This window comes from Pistacia vera, unplaced genomic scaffold (genome assembly GCF_008641045.1).
Source record: "Pistacia vera cultivar Batoury unplaced genomic scaffold, PisVer_v2 Contig100, whole genome shotgun sequence".
Taxonomy (NCBI): Eukaryota; Viridiplantae; Streptophyta; class Magnoliopsida; order Sapindales; family Anacardiaceae; genus Pistacia; species Pistacia vera.
Genome location: NW_022195028.1, coordinates 486369 through 500916, shown reverse-complemented (window position 1 = coordinate 500916; position 14548 = coordinate 486369). Strand labels below are relative to the sequence as shown.

The 14548-nt window shown below is 38.0% G+C and overlaps 1 pseudogene; it reads left to right on the top strand.

The window, feature by feature from the left end:
- The first annotated feature begins 2339 nt into the window (after positions 1-2339).
- LOC116127247 overlaps positions 2340-14548 on the top strand; it is a 29802-nt pseudogene continuing 17593 nt past the window's right edge.

Sequence of the window (14548 nt, the reverse complement as noted above, 5' to 3'; positions counted from 1 at the left end):
AAAACCATCTATTCGCTCCTAAGTTCTTGCTCCCAAGAACCCGACACCTTTGTTGTAGTCCTAGCCTCTGACAAGACTCCTGGTAATTCTTTATTTCCTTAATTCTTATCAAATAATCTCTTTCAGCGCGTCGGAGTGCCTACGACAAACATTGCCACGGTGTTTTCCAGAAGTTTCACGCTTGCCCTTTCATGTGTACAAGTCTAGTGGGTTGTCAGTGGTCTCAACCTCACGGGATCATACCCTATTTTTATGACGGTAGATTTTTTACATCTACACTTTTTTTTATATATTCACTTTGAAATTTTGCTACCAAAATAGGGACAAATTGTTCATTTGTTATCTCATTTTCTACAAACTCATAGGGACAAACTGGTCATTTCACTAACTCATAATAATTTGATTGCATAATCATAATTCAACAAATGATGTAGGTATTTATGTAATTGAATGGCCATAAATTAATAAAAAACTAAAACATTAAACTTCTAAGGGCATTTCAGTCTTTTCTACCATATTTCTCTTTTAGCAAATGAAAATCATTAATAGCACATGATGGAAGGTGCTTGTTTGCCTTTTCCAAACCTTTCGGGTACCGATTTGTCTTTACAAAAAACTTTGGGAAGGTGTAAGTTGTTTCCCATTTTTAGAGGGAACAGGCTTTGATAAGCCTTGGTATACCCTAAGCCTGAGCTTTATTGTTCATGCCCTAAAATATGTTTGGGCACGGATAAGGTTTCTATTACATCCTTACTATCAGAGAGTTACATGGTTAATAACTAAAACTGAAATGAAATCAAGACCGTAGAATTGATCAAAATGGGACATACTTAGATTCTAGAAACAAAATAAAATCAAGACCGTGGAACTAATCAAAGCAGGACATTGGTTGTATGACATGTCATATTTGTCCATACTCCATCGAAACACTCCAAACTATATCGAAATGCTCCAGATCCAACGGTCATTTAAAAAAGCTTTCCCCACCAATGTTTTAAAAACCGACCCGGGACAAAACCCAGCAAGGTGGCTAGGTCCTGGGTCGACCGGTTTAGATGATGTCATCATGCCGATGTCAGCAAAATACTGTTCATAGAATACTAATTTCCAAAATTTAGAATTACAATATAGTTTATCTATATCATAGCTTCTTTGTGAACATTACCTCTACTAATAATCTATATAATAAATGATATAACCATATGAAATAAATTATCACATTAATTGGGATGCACAAACTTTGTTAAACATTATTTTCCCAAAATCAACATTCATCTAATTCTACATATCATACGCCAATATGGCCACTGAGATGACAAAAACAATTAAAAGGATAATTAATTTTCTGGAATTCATTTTTAAAGAAGCACTAAATTTAAAAATAACCCTCCCCAATCGGTCCACATCTCAAAGGGAAAAGTGGCTTTGGGTGAGGAATTTTGTCAAACAAGTGGTGGGCGAGTTCGCTTTGGGAAGGTTGGTGAAGATGCAGAGTCATCGGCGACCAAATAATTACACAGAAACAAAAAATCAGTATTATACACATGCTGCTTCCTACTTAAGCATCTGATTGTCCCAAGTCCCAACTGCATAATAGTAGCAGCAGCAAAACAAACACAAATACATTCTTCAACCAAAATTGAAAAGAAAATCATTCACACCAAAAATATAAAAGCATGAATGAACTTTTTCTAAGCAAAACCAAACATTTCAATAACAATTAATAACTTATTTATAGCGCATAGCGTAGATCGGCAGTGAAGAAGAGTGTGTGAGGACAGAGAAGATCGCGAAATGTGAGGAGAGTCGCAGTACCCCAGTTGATGACGAAGTAAGTTGTCAATGGTGAAGGCTGCAGCGACGAGATTCGACGGTGAAGGGGAGACTCCGACGGTTATTTTTAGAGTTCAGATTTTCAAAGCAAAGGGTGGGAAATGCCGTGAAAATGGTGGGGGGGGGGGGGGGGGTTTGGGAATAAAATTTTATTAATTTTATATTTTTATAGGTAGGTGACTCGGATTTTTTAAAACTAACGGTTGGACCAGCGGGTGCTACAGTACACTGATCCAACCACGAGTGTAAATGTGACTATTTTGGGACTCACCCGTCCCGGCCACCAGCCAGGTCCCGGTTCAACTGGCCAGGGGTTTTAAAACATTGTTCCCCACATAAAAATAAATAAATGTGAATAATCACTCTCTTTCTCTGTCTACGAAATTTCCCCCTCCCTAATGGGTACATTTCTCTCTCCTCTCCTCTTCTTGTCTCCAATGCCCTCAATCTTAGCAATCTTGCCCAAATTAACAAACCCTACTCTCGTCTCTCTCTTTAGTCACTTCATGCAGCCAAGAAACACAATCTTGAAAGAGACTCACTTAAGTGAGTCGCCATCTTCGTCGTCTCCAAACCCTAATTCAAAATTAAAATCATTGCGGAAGCAAAAATCATCCAAAGAAAACGCTCCACCGTCAGATCTGAACTCAGTTCTTCCACCTTCTCTGGCACCTTCCAAGATGAAGAGTTCGCTGCCCCCACGCCTGCCCAATCCACTCAAGTGCAAGCTCGCCACTGATACACTTCCCAAGAACATAATGGTTGGGGTTCCCGACTCGGGTGTTCAAGTAATTGTTTCGATCTTCTTCTTTTCAGTGGTTATTTGATATTATCTTTTTTAAATTTTGAGATAATTTGGAGAAAAAGTGACTCAAGCTTGAGAAAATGTAAATTTTAAAGTTTTGTTTAGCTTCTGTTTTGTCACTGAGAGGAAAAGCGAGAAATTGTTGAGTTTCTTATTTTTGTTCTGTATTAGAAGAGAGAGAGAGAAATTGGAAATTTGCGTACATGGTAAAAAATAAAAGGATAACAAGGTTATATATTGCTGATATTCTTGCATGTTATTAAGTAGCTTTACTGCCCAACTGTATACAAAGTAGTTTCTAATGTCTCTAGTTTGGATGGTGTGGATTAGGTGATAGTTCGAATGCGACCTATAAATAAGGAAGAGGAAGAAGGGGAGATGATAGTACATAAAGTTGGCAATGATGCTTTGAAAATCAATGGACAGACCTTCACATTTGATTTAGTTGTTGACATTGATTTGACACAGGTATTATCCCTTTTCTACTTGACTATTTGCATTATTACCATAAGGTGCTCAAATATAGGTTTGTTTTGTAGCTGGATGTTTTCCAGCTTGTTGTTGGACTCCCTCTCATTGAAAATTGTTTAACTGGATTTAACTGTTCAGTGTTTGCCTATGGGTTGGTACCTTTTATCTTGCTTTTGATTCCTCTCCACTCATATTTTATTTTACATGTAATTATGACATTAGCTTTCTTCATGAATCTAAAAAATTGATTACACCGGATAGGGAGTGGAAAGAGTTATACCATGTGGGGACCAACTAACGTCTTGTTGGAAGAAAACTTATCAAGTGATCAGCAAGGCTTAACTCCCCGTATTTTTCAGTGACACTGTCCCGCATAAATGAGGTGAGGTTCAAGTTTTTCAGGATTCAACTTGTCAAGGTATTAATCCTTTGCATGTTCATGATATTAACCCCTTGTACTTTCTTTGTAGGAGCAAATCAAGCATGCTGAAAAGCAGCTAAATTACCAATGTTGTTGTTCTTTTCTTGGGGTTTTGTGATTGGACAGTATCCCTTTTGGTCTTGTGAAATTTAATGTTGCATGTCCTAATATATCCACATATTATTGCAGATTTACAATGAACAAATCACAGATTTGTTGGATCCAAGCCAAAGAAATCTTCAGGTAACAGAAGCACTCACATCCAATAACAGACCTACATAAATTCAGTTTTCCTTGACCCTGTTTGCTTCTCCTTCCATAAATTTGTCAGGAGTATGTATGCACAATGAAGGATGTCACACAACTACTGATAAAGGGTTGCTTCGTTTTTTCTTCTTGGACTGCATAGTGAGGATGCTTAAGGCAGGTTCCTAGCATTTGAGACTTTTTAGAAAATGCTTATAAAAGAAATGTTGTACGATTCCTTGGCTAGTACAAACATGAATATATTCATTTTCCTTATCGTTATAGTTTTTCTTTGCTTGACAAATTTAATTCCATGTTATATTGACTATGACCTAATAGGTACACCCAACATATAGGAATTTTTCCTGGTGCTTGAATTTATTTTAAGGGTTTACTGCATGTAATGCTTGGCAACTCTATTTGTTTTTGTTTTTCTGGCATGTGAATAGAGTACACTACAAATTTATTAAGTGTTTGAACATAAGGAGGTGTTTTTGGCTGATACAGAACCATGGTTTAGGAAATAGAAAGTTCAGGATATGGCAGCAACAAAAATAAGTTTCTTTTTGGATGATAAAGAAGGAAGTAAATATAAGAATACGTATCAAATATACACATTGGTGATTCTTATACATAGGAAATCATTCATGTTCTTCTAGGAGTTTGAATCTTCTCCCTGTATCCTAGTTCCCAAATGACTCAAAAGGAGACAAAGAATTGACTAGACAAAAGAGTTAAGGTGACTTAAGAGTTTTTTATTTTTCTTTTAGTTTATATATAATAGTGAAGGATTTATATGGAAGTCTAAGCTTTTCCAAATAATCAATAGATAAATTGTAATAAAGATTGACAAAGCATTAAATGTTTTACTGAAATTGTTTTTTACCAGAAGTATGCCGGTTTTACTTCTTTAAGGGGGATATATAATAGTGAAGGATTTATATGGAAGTCTAAGCTATTTCGAATAATCAATAAATAAATTGTAATAAAGATTGACAAAGCATTAAATGTTTTACTGAAATTGTTTTTTTATCGGAAGTATGCCGGTTTTACTTCTTTAAGGGGATTCAAATTGATGTATATTTGCTCACTAGACTGAAGCATTTTAAAGATTATTGCTGATGGTGTAAGGCTTTACCTTAAGTTCTCACCTCAGATCTGGAAGTTTAGCTAATTGATGAGGTTCAAGTAGAGAATTGTCATCCATGAAATTCATTTTGTTTTGTTTTTATCTACTGCTTCTAGATCATAGTTAATAGTTATTTTGGGGAAAATAAATTGGATTATTCACTTGTAACATTCCTGTCTCCCCTCAATATCTGATTTTAATATGTTTGATTTGTTAATTTTTCTTGCATTAAATTTATGATAAGTGTTTTTATGATGCAGTGATTGTCAAACAGGAGGACAGGCGCAACTAGTATAAATGCAGAAAGCTCATGCTCACATAGTGTTTTCACTTGTGTTGTTGAATCTCGATGCAAGGTAATAACTACTGCAATTTAAAAATTAGTAGTTTTTCTTTAAATTAAGAGTTACAGATTGCATAAAGTGTTTCTGTTAAAGGCATATAAATCCGTGTCTATATATTAGAATACTCTTTACCAGCTAAGTGATGAACAACCAAGAGGGCTGGTATACCGTAGGAAGGGCAAGGGTAAAAAGTAGAGGAATAAGTGCTGACATTTGTGTGTAGAAGGTTAAAGTTTATTAGAAAGGACAGATGACAGATGGCTTGACAGGAGTGAATATAGGAAGATTCGGTTAGGAGCACAAAAGGTGCCAGGAGTGAATAAAAATAGAAAGGGGAGATAAAGAATTTTCAAGAAGGAAAAAGTAAATTGGAAGGGAGGCAACTGACCCTCGAAGTCAGTATTCTGGGAGGTGACTAACCCTTGAAGTCTGCCTTTGGTTTACCATTTTTCTCTTAGTGTATTTGCTGTATTTTCCCAGTTTATTTGCTTATTGAGTACTGATAGGACAAGGCTACTAGAAGTATCTGTTCTGGTTGTAATGTTCTGTGTAGGTATTAATATAACTGGGTATTTTCTTATTGATTGGTTGTGTGTTATGGAATAGCTTGTTGGTATTGTTGGCTGCTTTTGTAGGATAGGTTCTATCAATTGGTATCAGAGCACTGTCGTCTGGGTAATGGTCTTGACAAGGATGGATTCAAGAATGGATAATGTTGAGAGAGATATTACGAATTTGGGAGTAGAAATGGGTACAATCAGACAATGTTTAGTTGAGCTGCAGTCTTGGGTGCGACGAAAAGATGAGGAAGAAGCTGGGAGAGCTAAAAGACGATCATCAGGGAATGTACAATCTCACCAAGAAGAAAACCCAAACGGAGCCAGCGGGTCTGGGAACAGTGGTCCAAGCCGCAATGAACTGGGGGGATGAAAGTTGGAAATGCCCACATTTTCCGATGAAGATCTGTATGGATGGATCTTTAGAGTTGAGCGTTACTTCAATCTCAATGGGGTATCAGAAGAAGGAAAATTAACGGCGGTAGCCATTTGTATGGAAGGTGAAGCTATAAATTGGTTCCAGTGGATGGAATCCTGAACTCCGGCAAGCTCATGGGCCATGTTTAAGTTGGCACTATTGCAACGTTTTAGTGGGTCATAAGAACTCAGCCCATATGAATCCTTAATGGCAGTCAAACAAAATGGTTCAATCATGGAGTTCCGTCGCCAGTTCGAAGCAGTTGCAACGCTGTTGGTAGGGGAGAAAGAAAAAATACTGCAGGCAGCTTTTGTGAATGGGTTGAAGGCGGAGATCAGGGCTGAAGTCAGATTGGCCCAACCAAATTCCTTAATCCAAATTATGGAATTAGCCCAACGAATAGAAGACAAAAATCGGGCTTTAGAAGAAGCCCAAGTGGGATCACATAAGGTTTCACGCACATCTGGGCCTGGGCTGTCTTATGAGCCCAATAATCAAGGATCCAAGAGTGCGACCCGGTTTGAGCATAACCCGACTAGCCTTACCTGATTTGAACCTAATCCAGCTAATCTTAAATTTCCCAATTCAGCCGAATCCCTAAAAACACATTTCACGTCCCATTTCAATCGTCGAGCACCAGAATCCTCCATGCAAGGTTCTTCGACCAATTTTTCCACTTGCGACCAATTGACGACATCCTTCTGGCCGTTTGAACATCAGAACTTCCAACGGTGAGACTTTCCCTTTCGTCGAATGACAGATGCGGAGATCCAGAGGAAACGACAGAAAGGGATTTGTTTTAGGTGCGATGGGAAGTATTCTATTGGGCACAAATGTGGGGAGAAACAATTTCAGATTATTTTGATTGACAATGAGGAAGATGACCCAGATCCGATAGGGAGTAGAGATACTGTCGAAACAGAAATGGAGCAACAGCAGGAAAATGTGGAACTTTCTCTTAGTTCAGTGGTGGGGATTCAAGGTCTGAAAACAATGAAGCTCAAGGGAAGAATCCAAGGTAAGGAAGTGATTATGTTGGTTGATAGTGGGGCTTCCCACAATTTTATTAGTTCGACGGTGGTTGAACAATTGGGAATACCAGTGGTGGGGACTCAGTCATTCGGGGTCAGAATAGGTGACAGGTATAGTGTGAGGTGTGAAGGAGAATGTCAGGATATATGTTTGGAGTTACCAGGGGTAACGATTGTGCAAAGTTTTTTCCCATTTGATATGAGCAGTGCTGATGTAGTCCTGGGTATTGCATGGCTTGAGATTTTAGGCGAGACTGTTACGGATTTGAGAAAACAAATTATGAGGTTCACGTTGAGAAACCAAGCTGTTTGTCTGTATGGGGACCCGTCTCTTAGCAAAACAATGGTATCCCTCAAGGCGATGATTAAGGCTCTACAGAATGAAGGTCAGGGTTGTTTGATAGAATTTGGGCAGATACAGACTCAGTGTGAACAGATGGGGAGTATCGATGACAGACTGCTAGAGGTCTTGGGCAAGTTTCACCGAGTCTTCAAGCCACTTCCGGGGTTACCACTTGTCTGATCAAAAGATCATGCCATTCAGTTAGTTCCGGGAGCACAACCACCCAACCTCAGACCGTACTAGTACCCTTATTACCAGAAAAATGAAATAGAGCATATTGTCAAGGAAATGTTAACGTCAGGAATTATAAAACCTAGCATCAGTCCGTCTCTAGCCCTGTTTTATTGGTGAAAAAGAAAGATGGAGGATGGCGATTCTGTGTAGACTATCGGGCAGTTAACAAGCTGACAATTTTGGATAAATTTATGATCCCCGCTGTCGACGAATTGTTTGATGAGTTAGAAGGAGCAACGGTATTCTCTAAACGCGATTTGAAGTCCAGCTATCATCAAATCCGAGTGAAACTTGAAGACACCTACAAGACTTCTTTTCAAACACATGAAGGGCACTATGAATTTCTCGTAATGCCTTTCGGCCTTACTAATGCACCGACAACTTTTCAGGCAGTCATGAATGAAGTATTTAGACCATATTTAAGAAAATTTTTATCGGTATTCTTCGACGATATACTGATTTACAGTCGGGAGATGGACGAACATGCGATGCACTTAAGCATTATTTTGCAGGTATTGTTGGAAAATCAGCTGGTGGTAAATCAGAAGAAATGTCAGTTTGGGCAGCTCCAGTTAGAATATTTGGGACATATCATATCATCTAAGGGTGTGGCCATGGATCCCACAAAAATTGACAGCATAACTAAATGGCTAGAACCAAAGGACATCAGGGCACTCAGAGGATTTCTTGGGCTGACAGGATACTACCGCCGCTTTGTGCGTGATTATGGTAAAATAGATCTTCCTCTCACTAGCCTATTAAAGAAAGATTCTTTTGTATGGAATACAACAGCTTAGCGGGCTTTTGAAGAGTTAAAAAGGATCATGACCAGTGTCCCTGTCCTACGGATGCCAAATTTCACTCAGGAATTTATTATAGAGACTGATGCCTCGGGCAGCGGTTTAGGGGCTGTGTTGATGCAAGAAGGGCGGCATATCGCATTTCTCAACAAAGGGTTATCTCTCAAGTCTAAACTGAAATCAGTCTATGAGCGGGAATTAATGGCTGTAGTGTTGGCTGTGCAAAAGTGGCATCATTACCTCTTAGGAAGACATTTTGTTATCCAGACAGATCAGCGGAGTCTCTATTTTTTAACTGACTAGAAACTATTAAGTGAAAGTCAGCGAAAGTGGGTTATCAAACTGTTGGGACTAGATTTCAGTATCCAATATAAGCCTGGACAGCAAAATAAAGCCGTAGATGCTCTTTCCAGAATGCCTGATACAGTTGAGCATCATGCTCTGTCTGTGGGTTGTTTTTCCAGCTTAGACAGTTTAGAAGATGCAGTCCAGCAAGATGCTCGATTACGTGGAATAATACAACAGCTCTTGATTGACCCGAACATCCACTCCTATTTCAGATTAATGGGACGCCATCTGCTGTACCATAATAGGTTGGTGTTGCCTAAATCGGGGCCTCACATCCAAAAGATACTACATGAATTTCATACTTCGCCTATTGGGGGCCATTCGGGATTTTTTCGGACATATAAGCGACTCTCAAATGTGGTGTTTTGGGAGGGAATGAAGAAAGATATCAAGGAATTTGTAGCTGTTTGTTGCGTCTGTCAACAGAATAAATACGACGCATTAAGTTAGCGGGTCTGCTTCAGCCATTACCTATTCCTAACCAGGTATGGGAGGATATCTCAATGGATTTCATTATGGGGCTACCCAAAGCGACTGGGGTTGATACTATTCTGGTTGTGGTCGATCGTTTGACCAAATACAACCATTTTGTCACTCTTAAACACTCGTACACAGCCAAAGTGGTAGTAGACCTGTTTATCAAAGAAGTGGTCCGGTTGCATGGGTTTCCCCGAAGCATTGTTTCAGATAGAGATAGAATTTTCATGAGCAATTTTTGGGCTGAATTATTCAAACAATCCGGAACCCATTTACACATGAGTTCAGCCTACCATCCGCAGATGGATGGTCAAACAAAAGTGGTAAACCGTTGCTTAGAGACATACCTCAGGTGCTTTGTCAATAGCCAACTGCAACAGTGGCCAAAATGGGTACCATGGGCAGAATTTTGGTTCAACACCACTTATCACAGCTCTTCAGGCATGTGTCCATTTAAGGCTCTTTATGGCCGTGAACCTCCAACAATGTTATGCTATGCGGACCAGACTTCACCAGTTGAAGAAGTTGACCAACAACTTCAACAAAGAAACCACATTATTGAAGAGTTAAAGGCTAATCTTCTCAAGGCTCAACACCGCATGAAGGTGTATGCTGATTGCCATCGCCGAGAGGTTATATTTGAGGTAGGGGAATCTGTCCATTTGAAGTTACAACCATACAGATTACGCTCTTTAGCCCGTCGCTATAATTAAAAATTGAGCCCATGGTTTTACGGTCCATTTGTAATCACGAACAGAATTGGGGCCGTAGCATATAGGCTGGCACTACCTTCTTCAGCTCGCATTCACGACGTTTTTCATGTTTCACAACTAAAAAAAGTAACGTTCCCAATTCCCAATAGCCAACCTTTACCGGTAGCCCTCAACAAGGATTTAATTCTATAACTTGAACCTGAAGCAGTCCTAAAAAAAAAGAAACTTTTGAACAGACAGTGGGAGGTGCTGATTCACTGGAAAGGATTACCATCCTATGAAAACACATGGGAGGATTTTGACATTATTCACCACCAATTTCCTTCGTTCCACCTTGAGGACAAGGTGGTTCTCCTTGGGGAGGGTAATGATGAACAACCAAGAGGGCTGGTATACTGTAGGAAGGGCAAGGGTAAAAAGTAGAGGAATAAGTGCTGACATTTGTGTGTAGAAGGTTAGAGTTTGTTAGAAAGGACAGATGACAGATGGCTTGACAGGAGTGAATATAGGAAGATTCGATTAGGAGCACAAAAGGTGCCAAGAGTGAATAAAAACAAAGAGGGGAGAGAAAGAATATCAAGAAGGAAAAAGTAAATTGGAAGGGAGGCAACTGACCCTCGAAGTCAGTATTCTGGGAGGTGATTGACCCTCGAAGTCAGCCTTTGGTTTACCATTTTTCTCTTAGTGTATTTGCTGTATTTTCCCAGTTTATTTGCTTATTGAGTACTTTAGGACAAGGCTACTAGAAGTATCTGTTCTGGTTGTAATGTTCTGTGTGGGTATTAATATAACTGGGTATTTTCCTATTGATTGTGAGTGTTGGTTGTGTGTTGTGGAATCGCTTGTTGGTATTGCTGGCTGCTTTTGCAGGACAGGTTCTATCACTAAGCAATCTGATATTCTGTGTAGTTTTGCTCATTATATCTACTTCATTAACTTTGACGTAAGAGTAGAATCTATTGACATGCAACAATAACAGAAAACTTGAATATCTTTGTTTTTTTCATGAGTTTTGTTTCATTTCATTATGATCGATGTTTTTTGAGTTAAACTCTTGTGTCTTTTAGAGCAAGGTAGATGGTATAAGCAGGTTTAAAACAAGTAGAACAAATCTTGTCGATCTAGCTAGGTCAGAAAGACAGAAATTAACAGGTGCTGCCGAGGAACGCTTGAAAGAAGATGGAAATATTAATCGTTCTCTCTCACAGCTTGGTACGTTTCACATGCCTTTTGTATTTTTCTTTTTCATGATAATGAGAATTTGAGGTTTGCAGCAACATGGGTCTTAGTTATAGTTCACTTGATTCTACATCTGTACTTTATAAGGTAATCTTTAGATTCTGGTGTCTGTCTCTTGAATCTACATCTTGGTGTTGTTTAATGCACTTTTCTTCATTGCGTCTGTACAGCTATATAGTTTAATAGAACAAAAAATGTCAATTTTGACCAAGTGTGTCATCCTGGTGATGAGACTAGAATTTAAAGAACTTTATGGTACTAGAAACGTAGAAATCAAATAAAAACAAAAATGAAAAAACGAAACAGTGAATTACTGTCAAAATCATTTGTATTGTCATGGGAACATGCTAATGCAGTTCACATGTACTGAGACTTATGCAATTTCCATTAAATTAAAAATTATAGAGAAAAGAATTAGTGTTTGAAAAATAAATCTAATTTTTTTTTTATTCTAGGTATATTTCAATTCTGTTTTTCATTACTTGAAACAATAATTAGCTTTCACACAATTGAGAAATACCTACTATAGTCTACTGCACAAAAACCTATAATCTAATATTTTTATTTTTGATAGAATTTTTTAAAAGGCCAGATTACCTGAAAATCTCTCTCTCTTTTTTTTTTTTAGGAAAAAGGATTTTAATGGCAATAATATACAGTGGCAGTGCTACTAAAGGTCTTGCTCCTAAATTCTGTGTAGTTCTATTAGACAAAAACAAAGTGGATAACTTAGCTTGATGTAGTTAAGAATTTTTTTTTTTTATATTTTTTTAAATCAAATAAATGAGGATCTTTGAAAGCAAGAAAAACTCATTTGAGAAATACTTCATATAAAATAAGATACCAACACATATCAACAATGATGGTATGAGAATTTACGAAACTGTTGATATTACACATTGTGACTTGATTTTGCTTCAGAGTAATAGAAATAACATAACAGGAGCATTGATGAAGTCTTATCCCTGAATTCTGATGTAGCTTCTAATTGACAAGAACAAACTAGATAATGGGAGCTTGATTTAGTTATAAATTTAATTGTGGGTCATTTTTCTAATGAAAGAAATGAGGATCTGGGAAGGCAAGGATAAACCTATTTGAGCAATATAATATATGATGGATAACATATCAACAATACGCTACGAGAATTTGTGAAACTGTTAAAATTACACATCATGACTAATGATTCCACTTACTTTAATATGTATTGTTGATCATGGTAAGTGTTCTTTTCATTTCAAAAACTCAGGTCTAAAGAGCTCATAAAGGCATGTAAGTATTAGAAAATGAGTAGAAATGCATATAATTTGATCATGAATAACAGGATCATGCTATAAATAGAAGTGAGAAATTTACATACAGATTATTGGTAAGTTGTCTTTTTGTCATTGGTTACCATATGATCACTTTTGTGACTAGCAGAAGAGGGGCTTCTGATGCTTCTTTGTTTCATTTCTATTGGCATGTCAAGGACAATTTATTAACGAGAAACATTCTTTTAGCCTTGCTCTGGTTAAGCTTTATTATTGGACTTGCAGGAATTTGATAAATATTCTTGCTGAAGTTTCTCAAACGGGAAAGCAAAGGCATATTCCCTATAGAGACTCTAGGTTGACATTCTTATTGCAGGAATCTCTTGGTGGCAATACAAAATTAGCAATGATCTGTGCTGTTTCTCCTGTGCAGAGGTAATATTGCAGATTTTGTGTCAATAGAAGAAACCTTTTTCCTCTTGCTCTCCCTATTTTCCCTTTTTCCTCCATTTGTGGAAGCTCAGATAAGTCAATAATGCAGTTGCAAGAGTGAAATACACTGAGATTTGCACAGCGTGCCAAGGCAATTAAGAACAAGGCAGTTGTTAATGAAGTAATGCAGGATGATGTCAATTACCTGCGTGAAGTGATACGGCAACTAAGGGTATGCTCTTGTTTTTGATATTTCGATGAAGATAATTATATTCGCCAGTGGAAATATTTGTCTATACAACTCTGATTGGATAATCCAACAGGATGAACTGCATCGAGTGAAGGCAAATGGCCAGAATCTGACTGACACAAATGGAGGTTGCTCAGCCGGTTGGGCTCGTAGAAGCTTGAATATATTAAAACGTAGCTTACATCATCCTATGACAATACCTCATATTGATGATGATGGGGATGAGGAGAAGGAAATTGATGAGGATGCTGTTGAGAAGATCTGTGACCATGTAGATATGCAGTTAGCAGGTGGTGAAGATAGCAACAAAATTACAGAGGGAAGAGTGGAAATGATTAAGTCTCATTCAAAATTAGAAGTGTCTGAAAATGGATCTTTTTCTGAGCCTCAGCTTAACACTTCGGAAACTGTCTGTATTAAAGAAAAAGGTTCAGAGGATACAGATGTTAAAATGGAAGAAGGAATATCTGAACAAGTTGTGCTCTGTAAAAATGAACTCATGATTGTTGATTGTGCTGAATCTATTACAAATACTTCAAGCCTTTCTAATGGTATTGTCATAAATCATACTACCAAGGAACAAAATGATGAGGGAAATTCAAACAGTTTAAGTGCTGATTCACATGTTCGGGACTCCTCTGTGCAGCCTCCCGAGGAGAAAAAGGATCTTAGCTCTTCTGTCAGTGGATTTCCAGACAAAGAATCACTAAGCAATTCAGTGAGACATGGATCTTCATGCCCAATCTCTGATCCTTTGGCTGGTTTTTCCAGAGAAATTTCAGGAGAAGATATGCCTGATGAATATGGAAATGGATCTGTGAATTGTGTGTCTCCTTCTTGTCTCAGCATAGTTCGAACTGATCTATCACCAAATCTTAAGTCTCCAACTCCAAGTGTTTCACCCAGAATTAACAATAGCAGGAAAAGCCTGAGGACATCATCAATGCTAAGTGCATCCCAGAAAGATCTGAACGATCACAACAAGTCTGACCTAGACGCTGCGGATATGTTTTCTGAAAAGTCCATGAAAAGCAGCTTACCAAATGCTATTTCCACTCAAACAAAAAGGAATTCTGTTGCAACAACTGAGCACTTGGCAGCTAGCCTCCATCGTGGCCTTGAAATTATTGATAGCCACCACCAGAGTTTAGGATTGAGGCGATCATCATTCAGGTTCTCATTAAGACCCACTGAATTTGTTTGT